Source organism: Ctenopharyngodon idella, chromosome 10 (assembly GCF_019924925.1).
Source record: "Ctenopharyngodon idella isolate HZGC_01 chromosome 10, HZGC01, whole genome shotgun sequence".
In the NCBI taxonomy this organism is placed as follows: domain Eukaryota; kingdom Metazoa; phylum Chordata; class Actinopteri; order Cypriniformes; family Xenocyprididae; genus Ctenopharyngodon; species Ctenopharyngodon idella.
In genome coordinates, this window is record NC_067229.1 from 29,341,895 (window position 1) to 29,359,284 (window position 17,390).

Here is a 17,390-nt window from a genome sequence, read left to right on the forward strand (position 1 = left end):
TGTTAGTAGAACCAACCTGGTCTCATAAAAAGTAGTAATAATTCATGCAAGATGGCGAAATCCTAAGAAATCATACACATTAGGCTGTAAAAAAAAATTCAGTCATACCTTGTATAAGCCAAGTTGTACAATATCTTACAATTTCACCATGTCATAAAAATAATTTGAGTTGTCTTGAAAACATGGAGCGAACCAATGAAAAATCATTCAAATGTTGATGCACATTGCTTGTAATATTTGTGAGTTGATTATTTAGCTGATGATATATTATCATATCTCTTAAGAGGAACAATTTGCATGGGTTAATAGTACAAATTGTTATCACTAAGCTACCAGCTACAACATCAACAAATCAGATAGAGATATGTAAAAAAAGTAAAATCTGTTTTTAAAATCTGGATGATAGGAATGTTGTTTTAGGAGTATATATAGGAGCAAAATCCTGGGAATATTCCTTTTTATCGTTTTTACATCATTCCATTTTTGTGGCAGGATAGTAGTAGCTATAATTTATATACTCAAAGCATTGTCTCCATTTTATGCATTGTGATGCTCTGAGTCAGTTTAGAAACAGTTTTGGCACTGCAGAGGGAGGGTCTGTTGTAATCTAATTATAATATTGCAGGTTGAAGCTCACTAATTTATGCAAAAACATGCACATTTATTAGATTATGCCATCTCTTATATAGATGACTGGGGACATTATGTTGTCCTAAAGGGGAGGGGTGTCTGTTTAATAGAGAGTTATATTATGTTTCATTTTACTTAATGAAATCCAGCTGTGTACATTTATGATGATACATAGAGAAGTGTTTGTCCTTTCAGGACAGTATGCTCTTTTGTTCTGGTGCGTAAGCACTTAGTATCACACAAACACACCCTTTAAATGAACAGGAATTTAAACTGTAAGCTCTGTGTGTGTGTGTGTGTGTGTGTGTGTGTGTGTGTGTGTGTGTGTGTGTGTGTGTGTGTGTGTGTGTGTGTGTGTGTCTGTGGCCCTGGCATGTTGTTCTACAGGAGAGACCAGACTAATGTGTTCAGCCTTGCTTTGAAACGGCCAAAGAGGTGTTTTTCTGAAAGACTGCTCTGAGAGCCGGAGTATTCTGCATTCCTTGTGGCCTTCCATACTAGAACAGTACTGATTTATTCTCAATGCACACATACCTGTTTTCATACCCTTGATTGGATTATGCAGTTGAGCTCTGGGTAGAACAGATTCATGCGCTTGTCTGGGAGCTGATTGATAAACATTGAAGTCACTGTGTATCTCGTCAATCATACTCACCTTACTGGATTGTATAGCTATTTGACATGATGTGCTATATGGCCAGCAACACAGCTAAAAGAAGAGTGAATCTGAGACTCTCATCCAAGCTGAGCAGGCTGTGAGAAGATGACAATGTCTTAGATATAAATTACAAATGTAGGCTACTTTATATTTCATTAATTTATTTTAAAAATGGTGAAGTTAAAAACTTGGTGGTTATTTTAAGTTCTTGTTTCAAATATAACAATTGAATCAATCAATCTATCTATCTATCTATCTATCTATCTATCTATCTATCTATCTATCTATCTATCTATCTATCTATCTATCTATCTATCTATCTATTTTACCTCAGTTTACCACTGCATTCTTAGTGGATTATTTGAGTAAGCTCTGTAATAACTATCCTAAGTAATCATGTGCTGATAATATTTGATAAAAATAGGTGCAATGACAAAATAGTCTGGGCTCTTCCTTTAAATACATATTTGGATAATTTCCAGAGCATAAGGCAAAGATAAACTTAGCCTCAAGATTGAATAATTCGAAAGATAACACTGTAAGACAGTCAAATGTTTCACCAGGTGTAACACTGTATCAGTTGTTGCAGAGCAGCAGCCCTCCAATTAGAGCACGCGCATATCATGACGTGAACGCGCCCGTGGTCCAAATACTTGAGACAGTTGGAAAGCAGATAGAGAGACAACCGGAGAAAGAAACACTTGACTGGAGGTATATCGGTCCAGCGGGGAAATACGGCCAACGAGACCACGGTAATTCATCTTGTTCAGGACGCTTTAAGGTCTTATGATGCGATAGAAACACACATATGGGTTTAAAGCGTATCGTGTTGTTGCGATGACTGTTTCATGTGCTCATGTAGGACATCATCTGTGTCTATCCGCATATGTGCTGCTGGTATTAGTTAATGTAGCTACAGTGTCTGCGGATCTGAGCACATCTATCGACTACCGCGATTCGTAGTTTTACCTGCAAATGCCATCGTATCTTTCTTTGATGCTTTCAGGCAAGGCAATGCAGTCGCTCCTCGGACGATGGTTTTTGTATCGGCTTTCAAATGGATGAATTACATGCACCCGCGTGCATTTAACTTCACCTCGCGCTTTCAGATGCTGCATTTTGGTAGGCTATATTGAGGTTGTGCTGCTGCATCTGCTCTAGTTGAATAATTTATCAGGCTGTGTATCTGGGGCTGAAGGAGAGAAACAAACACTGGCTTGTTATGTGAGACTATTTTAATTGAGGTGAAGGAATCAATCGCTTTGCCAAAATAAACTTTGGTTGTTAATTTGTGTAATTTTGCTGTGAAGTACCAAGCGTGCCATTGTTAAGTGTGTGAAGTGGTGGTTTGTTTGCTTTAACCTTTTCTATTGTCCTTTAAACTGCACCCACTTGTGATACATACAAATCTGAACTAAATTGATTATTATAGATTAGGTTTAAACAGACCACTTTATATATTTTTAGTGTGTACTTAAAGTAGCACACATTTTTATATAAAATATATTTTATACAATTTAATTGAGTAACACAATTTGAATACTTTGGGACACAACTGTGACAGAAGTGGGACAAAAGGGTTCTGTTTTCTATTTAATTCATATTTGGCATTTCATAAATCTCACATTTTTATAAAATAACATTGGTATTTTCTGCTTTTAGGATTTTAGGAACACTGTACATCTCAGAGATATATTTTAGTTTTCTATTAGCATACACAAATCTGTATTGTGAGCAATCAGTAGCTGGAAACACTTTGCATATTCACCACATCCAATCAATTTCTCACAACTTATTCAAAACTATTTGTTGCAGCAATAATGTTTAGGAAAAAATGATGTAATGGTTTTGTTGTAAGGCTATATAATATATTAAGAGAAAATAACATCCAAGAGGCCTTTAACACCATGGGACAGTCCTCTTGTATCCGCATAGAGAACAGTAGGCTATGTGTGAGGGTGTAATTCTTAAAAAAATTACATTTAAGATACATTTTATCATTAATTTGTTTTCATTAAAAACGTAAAAAAATGAAGAAAAATAAATGTGTATCGTGTTTGTTTAAATATATTTTTGATGTTTGTCTAACTATTTTAAATAACCTTTTATTATTATTATTATTATTATTATTTTAGATATATATAGGCTAGAGGTAACCTATAAACCGTATAGGTGTTAATTATTAGAAGGTTGTGTTGGCCAGGGCATTTGCATAATTCCACTAAAACCCACTAAAACGATCCCGTAAATATTTTACATGCAAAATGTAATGAGGTGATAACCACGGAAGATCGATGTTGGGAAACTTGGGTAGGACAGTCCACTGTCCTCCGCGTGAATAATGAATTGAGCTCGTGCACGCTTCTGCGCGTTCCTCATTCATCTCAGTGCGCGTGAGTGAGAGGCAGCAGGCGGAGTGCGAGACCTGCTGACACCACAATATTAGTCTGAACCTCGACTCCTACATATTCAGGATACATTTGGATTATTAAACATTTCGTCTTTCACCAGTAAGTAGCGCTTTTGAGTCTTTCTGTGCTCGTGTTTGCGGCTTTTCCTCTGCGAGCCCAGGAGAAAAGCGTTTGAGACTCTCGTTTGACTCAGCGGTTGCGACAAGTTTCATTTAAAAAGTTGCTTTCTCTTTCTCCAGGGCTAAAAAAAGCTTTCCACTCCGTCATTTAGATTTGTTTGCAATCACACGCTGAATGTTGTTGTATGAACTGCACGTTTACAGCCGGTTCTTGTTTTGAATGTGGTAAGAAACTGAAACACGTTGTTGTTTTATGTCCGTTAACCTGTGTCAGTGGTGAATGCATGTGTTATTGATGGTTAGTGCTGTGGGGTTGTTTCGTTATCTTTTTCCAACAGAAACAGTTATATAGAGTCGGTTAAGTAAGGGTTTATAGTCATCTTGCAGCAGGTGTATTGTAGAGGGACTTCCGCAGTTTCACACCAGTCTATTCCGTACTAGCGATGTGAACGAATCCTTCTTGTGAGGCGGATCTTTCAATGAATTGATTGAATCGGTTCACATAACCGTTTGGTACGATACACCCGCGAATCAGTCCGAACGGTTCTGGAGTCAATAGATGACCGACTCATTTGAACCGAGAGTAGCCTTACGGGAATTGCCGACTCGTAATGAGCCTAGAAGCGATGAGTGAGCTGATTAGAGCTGAGCATTTAGAGTAAACCGAAGAATTGATTGATGTGGCGGAAAGTTACTGTAATAGACGAATAGCAGAAATGTTAAATGTGGGAACTATCGTTCACTCTTTTTTGGTTAAAATACTCTCCAAAAATATACTATTGATGTTTTTCTTAAATATTTTACCATGGTAACCGCAGCATTCCCACAGCCATGAAAAACCTGGAAGTATCACGAGTCATGGAAGTGTTTTTTTTTTTTTTTTTTTTTTTTAATCCGTTAATACAAATATAAAGATGTAGTTATGTAAATTTTTAAAATGTTGAATTAGGAATAAAATCTCTATAATATTATTAAATAGTATAATTTATCCATGAACCACTGGAACAGTTATGGAAAATTCATGGCAATTCATTGACCAAAAGTGTGGTAACCGAAGTCTGTAACCTGCCCAAATACCATAGTTACTTACTGTAAAACCATAATAAATAATGAATCTTTCAGAATTTTCAAATCACTGTTATTTAACTTTTGTTTTACAAACCACAACTGGAGGAACTAGTATTTTTGCAGAAATACGGTTAAATTTTTGTGTAGGCTACATAAATCAGTTTTTGCTTCCTGTTAACTTGTTACACAAGTATGATGAAGTGAGTTTGTTTGACTTCATCCATAACCATATTGGTGTGTGATCTATATGATCCTGAATATCCACTTTCTTTTCTTTAACAAGAACAAAGAGCATAACTGTGATGCTTGTTTCCTCATGCGATCAGCTCATGCGTCGTTTCCGTCTCTCACAAACACGCACACACTGTTCTTTCTCAGTGACACACGCTGCTGTAGCCCAGCATCTGAAATGCTTTGGAAATTGCTTGGCACATTGTCTGAAAATAGCTTGTGGCTATCACATATTGCCTCAGGTTGAAATGCGAAAGATTGCACTAGTTTGTAAGGACTGAATTCCCTTGAGAGAGAGACAAGTTGAAACTTATTTATTTTTCATTTCTGTGCAAGTCCAAGCTGTTTGTGCCAAAACAAAAGTATGAAAACACAGATATAAACTGGTGTGTGTTAAATGGTGATGTTCATTGTATTGACCGTAAGATGTTGGTTATGGAGTCTAAAACGGTGTTTCTCAACTGGCGAGCCATGACCCAAAAGCGGGTTGTGGAGTGTGTTGAAAAAGAAGCAACAACAAAATTTAGGGGACGTTTACACGACACCATTTTCAACTAAAACCGGAAAACTTTTAAATGCATTTTGGCTGTTCATTGATGCAACAATGGCATTTTGGGGGCCTTAAAATGCAAACTTTGAAAATTGGTTTCAAAGTGCAAGTTTTTGAAGACTAGCCTATATCATTATTGTCACTGTGTAAACTACAAAAACGTGAATTTGTGAAAACGGTGACATCATGTGTATACGTATTACATGTTCCTGTCTATAGAGACATAGTGTTTCTTTATAAACTGACATCGCCATCTACTGGCCTGGCATAAATAATACAGTGCTTTTAGTCACTATCGCAGATTGGTGTAATTGGGGATCATCTTGACAACGTTGTCGTCTGTATGCAAGAAACGCAAAAGAAAAAATAAATCAGTTTTTAGTACATCGTTTTCGTGTAAACGTACCCTTTATTCGAAATGTTTTTCTGATGTGACTTTTATTTTGAAAGACGTGCGTGAACGCTGTTGACTCTCAAAAACTTTCTTCTTTCAGACAGAACGCACTTTTCCATTCCACTGTGCTACTTTTCCTTTGTTTTCTCTGTAAACATGTTAGATTAATGTGTTTGACTGTTGTACTCGCATGTTTTGCATCATATCATGTATGACAGTGTTCTAAAAACGCATCGCTCAAGTTAAAAGTACATTTTAAAAAAACCCTGCATCTCTAGACCTTGTTTTTTTTTTTTTTTTTTTTTTTTTCTTCATTCCAATTTGCTGTTAGATGATGTCCATGTCAATATTATAATGTTATTTTCGTAATTTATCAGGGCCGTTTCACACAGAACGCGTTTTTGCGGTTAAAATTCTGAGCATGCAACATTGTAGATACATTCATTGTCATGAAATTACTAAAAGTACCAATGAATTACTATTACTATTAAATTAAGTGTGTTATGTCATGTTAGCTGGGAAGGATTTGCATGCGTGATGTTCATTCTATCAAGATCAGTGTTCATATATTTTATTAAGAGTTTACCATGGTAACTGTAGTTTCTGTAACCTTAAACCAAAATACCACAAATTCTATATTTTTGATGACAGTGGTGGCTCATACCAACTTACTAACTTTATTGTTTTAAAAAAAATAGTTTGGGACTGCTATTTAATATCCTTACCTTATACTGTTTATTCATCAGTGTTAGTGACGTTCTTACAATTTATGTGTATCTTAAGTAAAGTAGGGATGGTATGTGTGCGCGTGTTAACCATTTTTGAGATATAAATTAGCTTGGTTCAAATTCTTAAATTTGAGTCACTGCTTAATATCCATGAGTTATTGATGTTACGGTGGTCATATCGTAGAGGACAGAGAATTTTTTTTGCACCATATAAACCTGCCTTAGGCTCTATGAAACTGATCTTTGATCATCCTGAAGATATATTCTACCCAGAGAAGAGATGACAGATGCTCGGGAGGTCAAAGTGTGGATGTCTCTTGTCTCTGGTCACTCTTTGCCTTTGTTTTTCCCAGGCTTAGTCTCTCGGTTATGTCCCACATCGGTCCCAGAGGCCTGAATTTGACTCTCACGGCCTGTTGCAAGGGTTTAGTGCTTGAATAATCATTAAAGAGTTTTTTCCTGAGGGCAAAGGGAGTCAACGGTGGCAGATGTAGCTGACTTTTCAGCATTGTTAGGTCACACTGGCTGTCTGTGGAGATTTAGAGAGGTAAAATAAACCTGAATATAAATTTGTCTTTGTCACTTTATTGACATTCCTCCACAGTCTTAGGTTAATCTTAAAATCAACATCAAATCAAAATGGACCTTGTTTAATTTTCTTAATGCATGTTCCTGGTCTCGTGCACAATTCATTGGTGCATGCTATTCCAAATAAAAAGAAATTGTTTGTCTACAGTATGTAATCTTTCATAACTCGCTCTGTCTCGTCTTTCCTCTTCGGCTGACATTACAGGCTCAAGCTGGATTCAAACATGTCTTCTCAGCTTATTTATCTTATTTGAAATGGATACATTTATTTACGTTCTAGTGTTTACTTCACTTTGCTTGCTAGAGTTTTAGTAAGTTGATGTTTAGACTGTTTTGGGATTCTTTTAGTGCATTTTTTTTTTTTTTTATTCACACCATGCAAAAGTCTGGGGTCTGAATTTTTTTTTTTTTTTGTATGTTTTTGTAAGAAGTCTCTTATGCTCACCAAGGCTGCGTTTATTTGACCAAAAATATTGTATTAACAGCACTAATATTGTGACATTATTACAATTTAAAATAACTCTTTTCTGTTTAATATATTTTAAAATGTAATTTATTTCTGTGATCAAAGCTGAATTTGGCATCAGCATCATTACTCCAGTCTTCAGTGTCACATGATCCTTCAGAAATCATTCTAATATGACCATTTCAAGAAATATTATCAATGTTGAAAACAGTTTTGCTGCTTAATATTTTTGTGGAAACAGCTAGAAATAGCTATGCAATCTCTATAAAATTACTTAAATTCACATCCAATAATCAGAAATGATTTGAAAAGTCATGGAAATTTGGTCAAAACGTGTGGAAACCCTGTAACCTGCCAAAATACTAAAGTTACTACTGAAAAACCATAAAAAATGAATATGGGTTCCTTCAAGCTGTGTGAAGAGCTGTAAGAATCGATTTGTCACTTGTTATTTATAGAACTATTCATTTCCAGTGTTTAACGTAGTCTTCACTTTACTTGCCAAATTATAGTAAACATTTTATTATATTTATGTATTGGGATTTTTTTTCATATAGTTTTTGCCTGTATATTCTATAAAATGGCAATAGTGCCTAAAATAGATTTGCAGAATATTGGCTGTTTGACAGAATGAGGTGGTATTCACCTGATGAAGTGTTTCTTCATCTTTCTCCCTTGTTCTCTCACTCTTTCACCTTTTTCCCTCCATCGCTCTCCAACCGATCGGAGCTATTCTTGGCCTGCTCTCTAGCTGATGGGAAAAGCTGACATTGCTAACAGAGGGGAATTTGAGCTCGACTCAAGCCAAAGCTCTCTTCCTCCTCCTGAGCCTGTGCACCAGACACCATCCACCCCTCTGCCGTCTGCCACTGCCGCCATCAGGACATCTGATTTACTGTCTGCTGTTTGCATGACAAAGAAAGCCTTTCTGGTGAGAGTGTTTGAGAAAGGGAGAACCAAACAGAGAGGAAGAAGCGCTCCTTTTTCCAAAAGGAGAAGTATATTTAAATATTTTCCCTCTACTTGAGGTCTTTAGACTGCCTGAGGTCTTCTGCTAGCAGCATTAACAATGTACATTGTTTATTGCTGGTTTGGCAATAACCAAACAGCAACCAGTTACAGGCATTACATCCCACTGTGCCAACTGAGTTTGGCCCGTGACTTGGTTGCATCTTGGCAGCTGAATTTAACTCTGTCTGTCTAATGAGGAGAGGTGAACAATGCCATAAAAGAACTGGCATGTAGCGCAAAGTCAGAATCTAGCAAACAGTAAAGAAACTACAAGGAAATCTGCTGATTTATTCATTATTTTATTTATTTATTTATTTGGGTTTTGCCTTTATTAGGCAACAGTGGGGAATTAACAAAAAAAAAGTACAGGAAGAGAGAAGTGCAGGTAAAAGATATGACCCAAGGCAGACCTGAACCCGGTTACCCTATGAGCACAATATACCTTTATATAACAGTGTACATAATTGGTCGAAACTTCATACTAAGCAATTCTAAACAAAATTATTATTATACAAAAAATACTTTTAATATTTAATACTTTAATAGAAATACTTGTTACATTTTAATTTGTATAATTTAATTAAAAAAATACTTTTAAAAAGAGTATTACTGATTGTGTTTTTTAATTCATTCATTAAATAAACTTAAAATAATCATACTCTATGGATCATAAGAAAGACATGTCTTTGAATTTGTGCTTAATCAAATCTTTTTATATTGCATTGCATTCAGACTGCAAACTTACAATTAAGATAAAATGTGTTTTCCTGTGGTGCTGTAGCTCTAGCGGCAGCACTAATAGAGGTGCAGGAAACGCTGGTCCATGCTCAATTTGCTAGATAATTGTTAGTTGTCCAATTTAGTAAGCTGCACTGTTGCTAAAGACCTCGGAATGACATTGTGTGACTCTTGTCTGATAAATGGGTTTTGGGGTCAAAGGGAGCAAGTGGAGAGCAGGGTACAAGTGTACATTTGGTTGTGAGTGCATACTGAAGGAAGGGTAGCATGGGATTGGAACTCCTGAGGGGGTGTGCAATGGAAAAGTGCCCTGCGCTGTGTCAACATGCAGTTTGTGTATATGTGCGTGCGTGTGTGGTTTTAAGGCAGCTGATGTGCCGACAGGAGCAGCGGAAATGGATCCAGCGATGAGCAGAAACCAGATCTAATGCATGCATGAGGAAGGAATGGCCTTGTAAGGCATCTGAGAGTCAGAGAGAGAGAGAGAGAGAGAGAGTGAGAAAGAGAGGCACACAGTGGGTCACCATTCCCTGAAGACAGACATACACAGACACACACATTCAATGGAACAGCAGCAAACACTCTGACCTAAACAAATCATTATCTGCACCACACAGGCTATAAAATAATAAATTTTGCGTTATAAAGCTATAAAGGTATTTAAAACCAAAGATTAGTGTTTGTGCTGTTGCTTTTGATTTATTGAATTTGTAAACATATTTGTAAACATAGTAATTAAACACTGACCTGGGAACAGTTCCACTTATAAAGTATTGTCTCACATTAAAACCTTCTTATATGGTCAGAATTGAAACGCATGAACAGTGTAGTTTATGCTCTTGTTAATATTTGAAATTAAGTGCCGTACTTTGCAGATCATGAATTAAAAAAAATGTATTTGAGAGCTATTTTTCAAGAGAATTTAACAAGTTTTATTGTGTTTTCTCATTCAAAATTTGGTTTTCACTATCAATCATTGCAGTTTTCCATTGCAGTTTTCGATTCAGTCAATTTAAGTATGACTGTCAATCCAGAAACTTTGTAGTATACATGGCAGCATGAAAAACTAAACTTGTATTCAAATTGTGAATGGGTAATAAACAGAAAACAAGAGAAGAGCCTCCCTTTATAATCACTAAAGCTGTCAATCACTAAAGCACAAGCTCGCTGAATTCTGCACTCATGAAAGCTTCTGTTATGATAATAAAAAAAAAAAAAGCTGTCTCAATTGAACAATGAATATCTTATTTACATTGTGTTCACCCTTTGGGTTATAATGAATGTGGAACAAAAATACTTTTGCATTTTCAGCGGTGTTAAGCAGATTTTCACTAACTTACTGACTAACACAACTGATAGGCCACTGTGTTCAAGTGCTCAACAGATATGATTGTGATTGGCTAAAATGCTCAACGCTTGTAAAAACACACTGTAAATAAATACCTTTGACGCTCAGAGAGTGCTCAAACACACACAAATAAGAGCGTTTGAAAGCAGTGTCTATCAGCGCGGGTACCGAATATACCCAATACTTATTACTACCAGTAACTTTTTTTTTTTTATAAGTACTGACTGGTACTGGTAGTGTTTGACAACCCTGGAATGAATAGTACTAGTAAGGTACTATAAATGCATTCTTATGCACAGTGATGAATGAGGCAGAACTGGATGATATCTGTCTCTGCAAGACTATCACAAATACACACATATTCCTCAGTGGATTTAGTCAGCGAAAACCTGAGTATTTTAGGATACATATTTGTTTCCTTCAGTAAGACAAATTTACTGCCTCTTTTGAAACGCCTGTTTTTTTTTATTAGCCTGATAAGATTTTTCAGATTATAAGATTCGTATGGTGTGACAATATCTCTGTTTCAAAACCTAGGAGGCATGTATGCGGGATGGGTTTTTTGCATTAAAAACATCTAGACAAAGCACAATGGAATGAAAAGGGATCTCAATCAATGAGTTTTTTGAAGCAGTGCATTGTGGGATTGCATTATCATTAAGGATAGACATTAAGGATACATGCTACGTTGCCTTTTATTTTGATTGTTTGTTGCTGTCTAAATAGGCAGCTCTCTAAGTGTTGAAACAGCGCTCTGGTCACTTGAATGTTATTGCATGTAACAATTAATCCCCATTTGACCTCCTTGTTAAAAAATGTCATAGCTGATATAGATATTCAATTAAAGGCTGCAAGGCAGAGTGCTTCCCCATCTGATAGTGTGTGTAATTTAATAAGGGAGGTTTCCAGCACAGTGGCATCACCAGGATGATTTTTATGAGCGATATAAAGAGATAGAAAGAAAAGGAGAAGGGTAGATGAAGAGAAAGAAGGAGGGGGTGTAGGACACTTTGATTTGTTCTGCCTTGATGGTCGTCACCCCTTTGCCTCTACAGAGAATTAACCAATTAGGCTGCGCCTGGTGCGTTTGCTGGCCACACTATTAGATAGATGAAAGGAGCCCTCTGTTTAGCCTATAAATGAGTGAGCAGAATATTGATAAAGACAAGTGAGGGTTATTGCGTTCGCCCCGCCACGTTTGTTCCTTTGTGCCGTGATACAGTACTGCACAGTTCTTTTCATCCCACAATACCATATGTGTGAGTTATGGTAGTGAGAATTAAGCTGCCAGACATAATTGTAGGAAGTGATTTGCTCTGAATTGTACTTTTGTGACACAACTGCACTTATCTGACACCGATCTTATTCACTGTTCTCTGAAAAGTTGTAGCGGCTGTTGAAAACCCTATAATGACTGTCGGTCTGTTCATTAAGGATAATTGGTAATGTTGCTTACTTCGGGGCGTGTGTGCGGGTGTGCTGAAGTCATAAGTGTATGGGTTATAAATAAAAGACCAGGCTTTCAGTGATGTATTCTTGATATGAAACCCTATACAAAAATTCCATCACAAAACAAATGCATATGGTTGCAGAATTAATCTTATTAAATACTATTATAGTAACAGTAATATCTGAATTACTTGGTGTATTTTTCAATAAACCAGTCACTGATATGGAGGCATTTAAGTTAATCCCTAGGCCAGTCCAAGCTGGTTGTATTGAGTCAATTTTATGATTCTTACGGTGTTATTTTAAGCAGTACTTTGTTGTCCAATTAGGTGGGTGGTGGCAATTTGCATCAGCAAGCTCTGTAAGTACTCTGTAAACAGACCAAAATGCACATTGTTCATTTCTGTTCCTCCTGCCAAATTTAGCCAACAGCCCCTCACTTATACTTACTTGAAAGATTATTAGTCTGTGTGAATGTATTAATTCATAATTACAGACAGAGCCTTTATGTTTTCAGTTTTCCCAAAGCCACCTTTCTGTTGCTGTTTCACTCCAATACTCGTGTGAGTGGTATGTTCATGTATCCCTGCAAAACACAAACCACCACTTTGTGCTTCACATTACATCAAACAATGCATCAAAACATCTCTTATTTTCCCACCTACATCTACAGCTCACTTCAGTTTATTTTTTTAAATCTCATTTGTGGGTTTTTGCTAGGGTTGGGTGATATGACCAAAAAAAAAAAAAAAAAAACCCAAAAGCACAGACTACGTGTTAACTGGTAAGAGGAACACGCATTCGCTCATGTGAGCTTAGCCTGCGTTTGATTACCCCATTACAATAGTCACTTTACAGTTTAAAATTTTTACATATGGCACATTTAATGTCCAACAAATAATTGATCAAACTGTATATTTTAGTCAGAATTATTGTGCTCTGTCTGTTTGGCGCATATGTGAAGTTTAGCGGAGACTCATTCGCATAAGGCTTGTCAACTCCTGACAGCAAAATGGAAATATTTGCATGAATTCCTAACATTTACATATGGGGAATATACCTGTGAAAAGTAAGTTATGCATTGAGGAAAACATCACATCTCAAACAAATTAAACTGTACTGTAGTGTCAGAGTTAAACTGACAGTATCTGTCAGAGCACCTGACTGGGTAAGCCGCATTAAACTATATGCCTTAACTATATCTTGTAGTTATTTTTAAAATCTTAATATAAAGCATGTCTCATGTTTAGGGCAAATTGGATTATGCACTTTCTCCACAGCAGCTCCCTCTGTGTCCTCCGCGCCTGTAATATCAAACTACTGTATATCGATATAAAAATAAATAAATATATTGTACAAACTTGATATACTGCCCAACTGTAGTTTTTGCTTTTGGAGAGTGACAGGAAATTATCAGTACAGTGGGAGAATATGATTTGGACGGATTGCAGGCCAGATTCAAACCTGCATCACTCACATGAGCACCACAGTTTAATATATCTGGAGCACATGCGGTAACCAGTTATTTATTTTTCTTTTAGATTTTTTGGATAGAAAGAGGAGGATGTTGGAAGATGGGCAGAATGGTATTGGACCCGCAGATGTGAGATTTTCGAGAAAGCTCATAGCAAGTAGTGAAGTCAATTTAGCTCTGTCATAAAGTGATTCTTTTTTCTTGAAGCAACAGCATTTAGATTTGTGCATGAAAGATGAAGAGACAAAAGGGAGAATTTAATGAAAGCACAAAATGAATCTTCTTTAATGATGTCCAGAACCTCATCTAACATCTGTCCAGCATGAACTTTCCACAGTGCTCATTAACTCCAGCCAGTGGCCACTGAACACAATGTCACCTGCTGCTCTTCATTACGATAATGATTTCTACCTTCCATCTCTCAGTTGGGTTTTTATTGTTTTTTGCTGTTGAATATTGATTTCTCTAGAAAAAACATTCTCCATCCTGAAGTTGTCTTTCTTACCCTTCTCAAGACTGTTCATAGCTGTGGCCACCTGCTAAGCTCTCGGGCGCAGTGAGTAATTAGAAATCTCCCTTGTGCCAAGGGACACCCTGTGCTGCATATCTTTCCTTCATTTCTTTGTTTGCCAAATCCCAGGGATTTCTCTCTGCTTTCTCGCACACATGTGTGTGTACATGCATACCTCCTGTTCTTCAGCTAAGAGAGTGGATCTTCAGTGCAGGGATGTTTTCAGGACAAGGTGAACTGGGATACAGGAGGACAGTGTGAGTGACAAAATCTGCCGGAGGGTCTTGATTTTGACAGCAGTATGCAATGCTAAGGTGACCAGAAGTTATTCTGCGGTTGAGTATGATGATTTACATTTACTTGATGACTGCAAATGATGACAGTGATTTAAAGCAATTGTAAGTCAGTCGTTTTCAACGACGGTGATTTTTGCCAACATGAGTGACAGCGACAGTTGACAATATGAAAGTTGCACATCCGCAAAAAGTGCTGTCAGTGATCTGCTACAGGTTAGACACAGAGATCATGTAAGAAGGACAGAACAGAGACTCTGTAACATCTGCAATTTACTTGCAGTCAGTGTGAATGCACCTTGGAGCGTTAAAAGGGTGCACAACTGGGGTAGCCAGTGAAGGCAGAAAAGGATTCATCTATTCTGCCTTCAAAAATCGATCAGATGAAGGTATCTCAGGAAACAGGAAGTGACTTTGAATTCGAACATGTCTTGATGCCTTCCTACCTTGGAATGCTTCCACTAAATTCAGCATTTTTAAATTTTTGGACGGAGCCTAGGAGTAGGGTTGGCTACCCTTGATGTAGAGCAGGGGTGCCAAACTCAGCTCTTGGAGGGCCACAGTCCTGCAGAGTTTAGTTCCATCCCTGCTCAAACACATATCTGTAGTTTTCAAATAATCCTGAAGGACTTGATTAGCTTGATCAGGTGAGTTTAATTAGGGTTGAAGCTGAACTCTGCAGGACTGTGGCCCTACAGGAACTGAGATTTGGACCCCTGATGTAGAGGAACAGCGTCAACTCCTGGAAGTGACGTAGGGGAACAACTTGTGAGGATCCATTTTGAGCAGGGGTGCCCAATCCTGCTCCTGGAGGGCCACTGTGCTGTATAATTCAGCTTCAACCCTAGATAAACTCACCTGAAGCAGCTAATCAAGAACTTCAGGATTACTAGAAACTTCCAGGCAGATGTGTTAGAGCAGGTTGTAGCTAAACTCTGCAGAACAGCGGTCCTCCAGGAGCAGGATTGGGCATCCCTGCTCAAAATGGTTCCTGCACTTTTCTATCCATCAAATGCTTCGTCAGAACTTTCTCTATAGTGTGTAAGTCCTTCTTGCTGTGTCATGTATTGATACAGCTGTGCCTCTTTCTCAGCCTCAGCAGTACTGCAATTGTTACACTGTAAATCTTGGTTGAATTGGCAAGTCATGCCGCCTTCTCTCTAGAGACCATAATGTCTATTTCCCAGAAGACTCTGGGGTGCTCCCTAACAACAGGGATCTAATGATGTCATCACACTGTGTTGTCTGAGCTAGGTTACATCTTTACACAGAGAATCACCATTTGCTCTTCCTTTTTTCTTTTTTGCAGTGCTGCTAGATTGTTCCTTAATTTTTTTTCCATGATGCGCATTTGCACACTCCTATATGCATAGGACGCTCTGCCACTGACTGACCCCGCGGGGACATCCTTTAATCTGTGCGGTGAATGTGTTATATCCTGGCTGGATTACTTTTAAGTCTCTTCTGATTAGTATTCACTGATCAGGCTTAACGTGGGTAGCAGTAGCCGGGTTAGCTTTGTTAGCATGTTAAATCATCTGGTGGCTTACTGTATGTAGAGCAGTAAACCTGGCTTCAGCCCTTCGTTTTTTTTGTTTTTTTTTTTCAGGTCGAACCCTGATTGCGTCACAGTGGATAGCTTGTCAGCTGCTGCTAATTTTGACCTGCTCCCAGTCTCTTGTCTATTTACAGACCAGAGCAGTCTTCAACTGCCTGTCACTCTCAGGGAAATAAACAAACATGTTGGACGCAAACGGCAATGCCAATATAAACAGCAGCTCTGTTATTGCACCTGTAATTGATTTAAGAGGGTAAATGCGCATGTTAACCATTCTTTTTGGCCGTGGTTAGCAGAGGATTTTACATCAGAGGACATCCTTCCCAAAACATTCAGATTAGTCATTGACCAATATGGGCTTTTCAGTGGTTGAATCTTAATTTAGTCCCCTTAATATATATTAAGTTTTTGGCTATGGCTAAACTTTATTTAGTTGTGGACAGAGGTTTAAATGTTGGAGATTACTTTTCTTAAAATTTAAATTGCCATGTAAATTCAACTCGTACTATTTGACTGTTTTGAATTAAGCCAATAAAATGAAATGTCAAATTAACTGAAATCTTTGTTCACTAACAGCTAGCAAGAGCCATGCTAACATGCTAGATGTTTTTTTTTTTTTTTTAAGCTGGAATTTGCATGGTAATTGCTTATTGATTTAAAGCAACATACAGTTATAGCCTTTGTACTTAAGTTGAGGATGATAATATAAGCTTCACTCTTCAGCACAATGGTAACCCCCAAAATACCAATATAACAAGTTGTTCTAAATCCTAAGAGAACATTAAACAATAAGTTTTCCCCCTTTTTCTGCTGAAAAACACAATATCACTTAGTTTCAACATTTCAATGCTTAAAGCTGCAGTCTGTAACTTTTTTTTGGTTAAAAATGATCCCAAACATAACCAGCCAGTGTTCACAACTATCTCCTTACCTTAGCCCGATTCACAACGGTAAGCTTGTAATAATGTGTTTTAATCTAAGTGGTACTGGTAGGTTTCTGCGGGAAATTCAAGCATGCCGCCATTCGTCTTTGCGCCATTATGCCACATCTGTTTATATAAAGGAGTCCCAGCTAGTAGGCTATATCGCATGTGAGGATGCTGCAGGTGGATATTTATAGACTTTTCTCACAGCAGCTGGAATAATTAAACGTATCTTTTTGATG

General features: G+C 37.4%; 1 protein-coding gene across 5 annotated transcripts in view; it reads left to right on the forward strand.

The window, feature by feature from the left end:
• The first annotated feature begins 1,901 nt into the window (after window positions 1-1,901).
• Window positions 1,902-17,390, forward strand: part of strbp (spermatid perinuclear RNA binding protein) — a 98,112-nt gene continuing 82,623 nt past the window's right edge. For 4 of the 5 annotated variants that reach the window (XM_051911414.1, XM_051911416.1, XM_051911417.1 and 1 more), the window contains exon 1: window positions 3,649-3,798. The gene's annotated coding sequence lies outside the window, so the exon portion shown is untranslated. Of the gene's footprint in view, window positions 2,041-3,648; window positions 3,799-17,390 lie in introns of those variants that run through there. The other variant, XM_051911415.1, reaches the window with a different exon arrangement.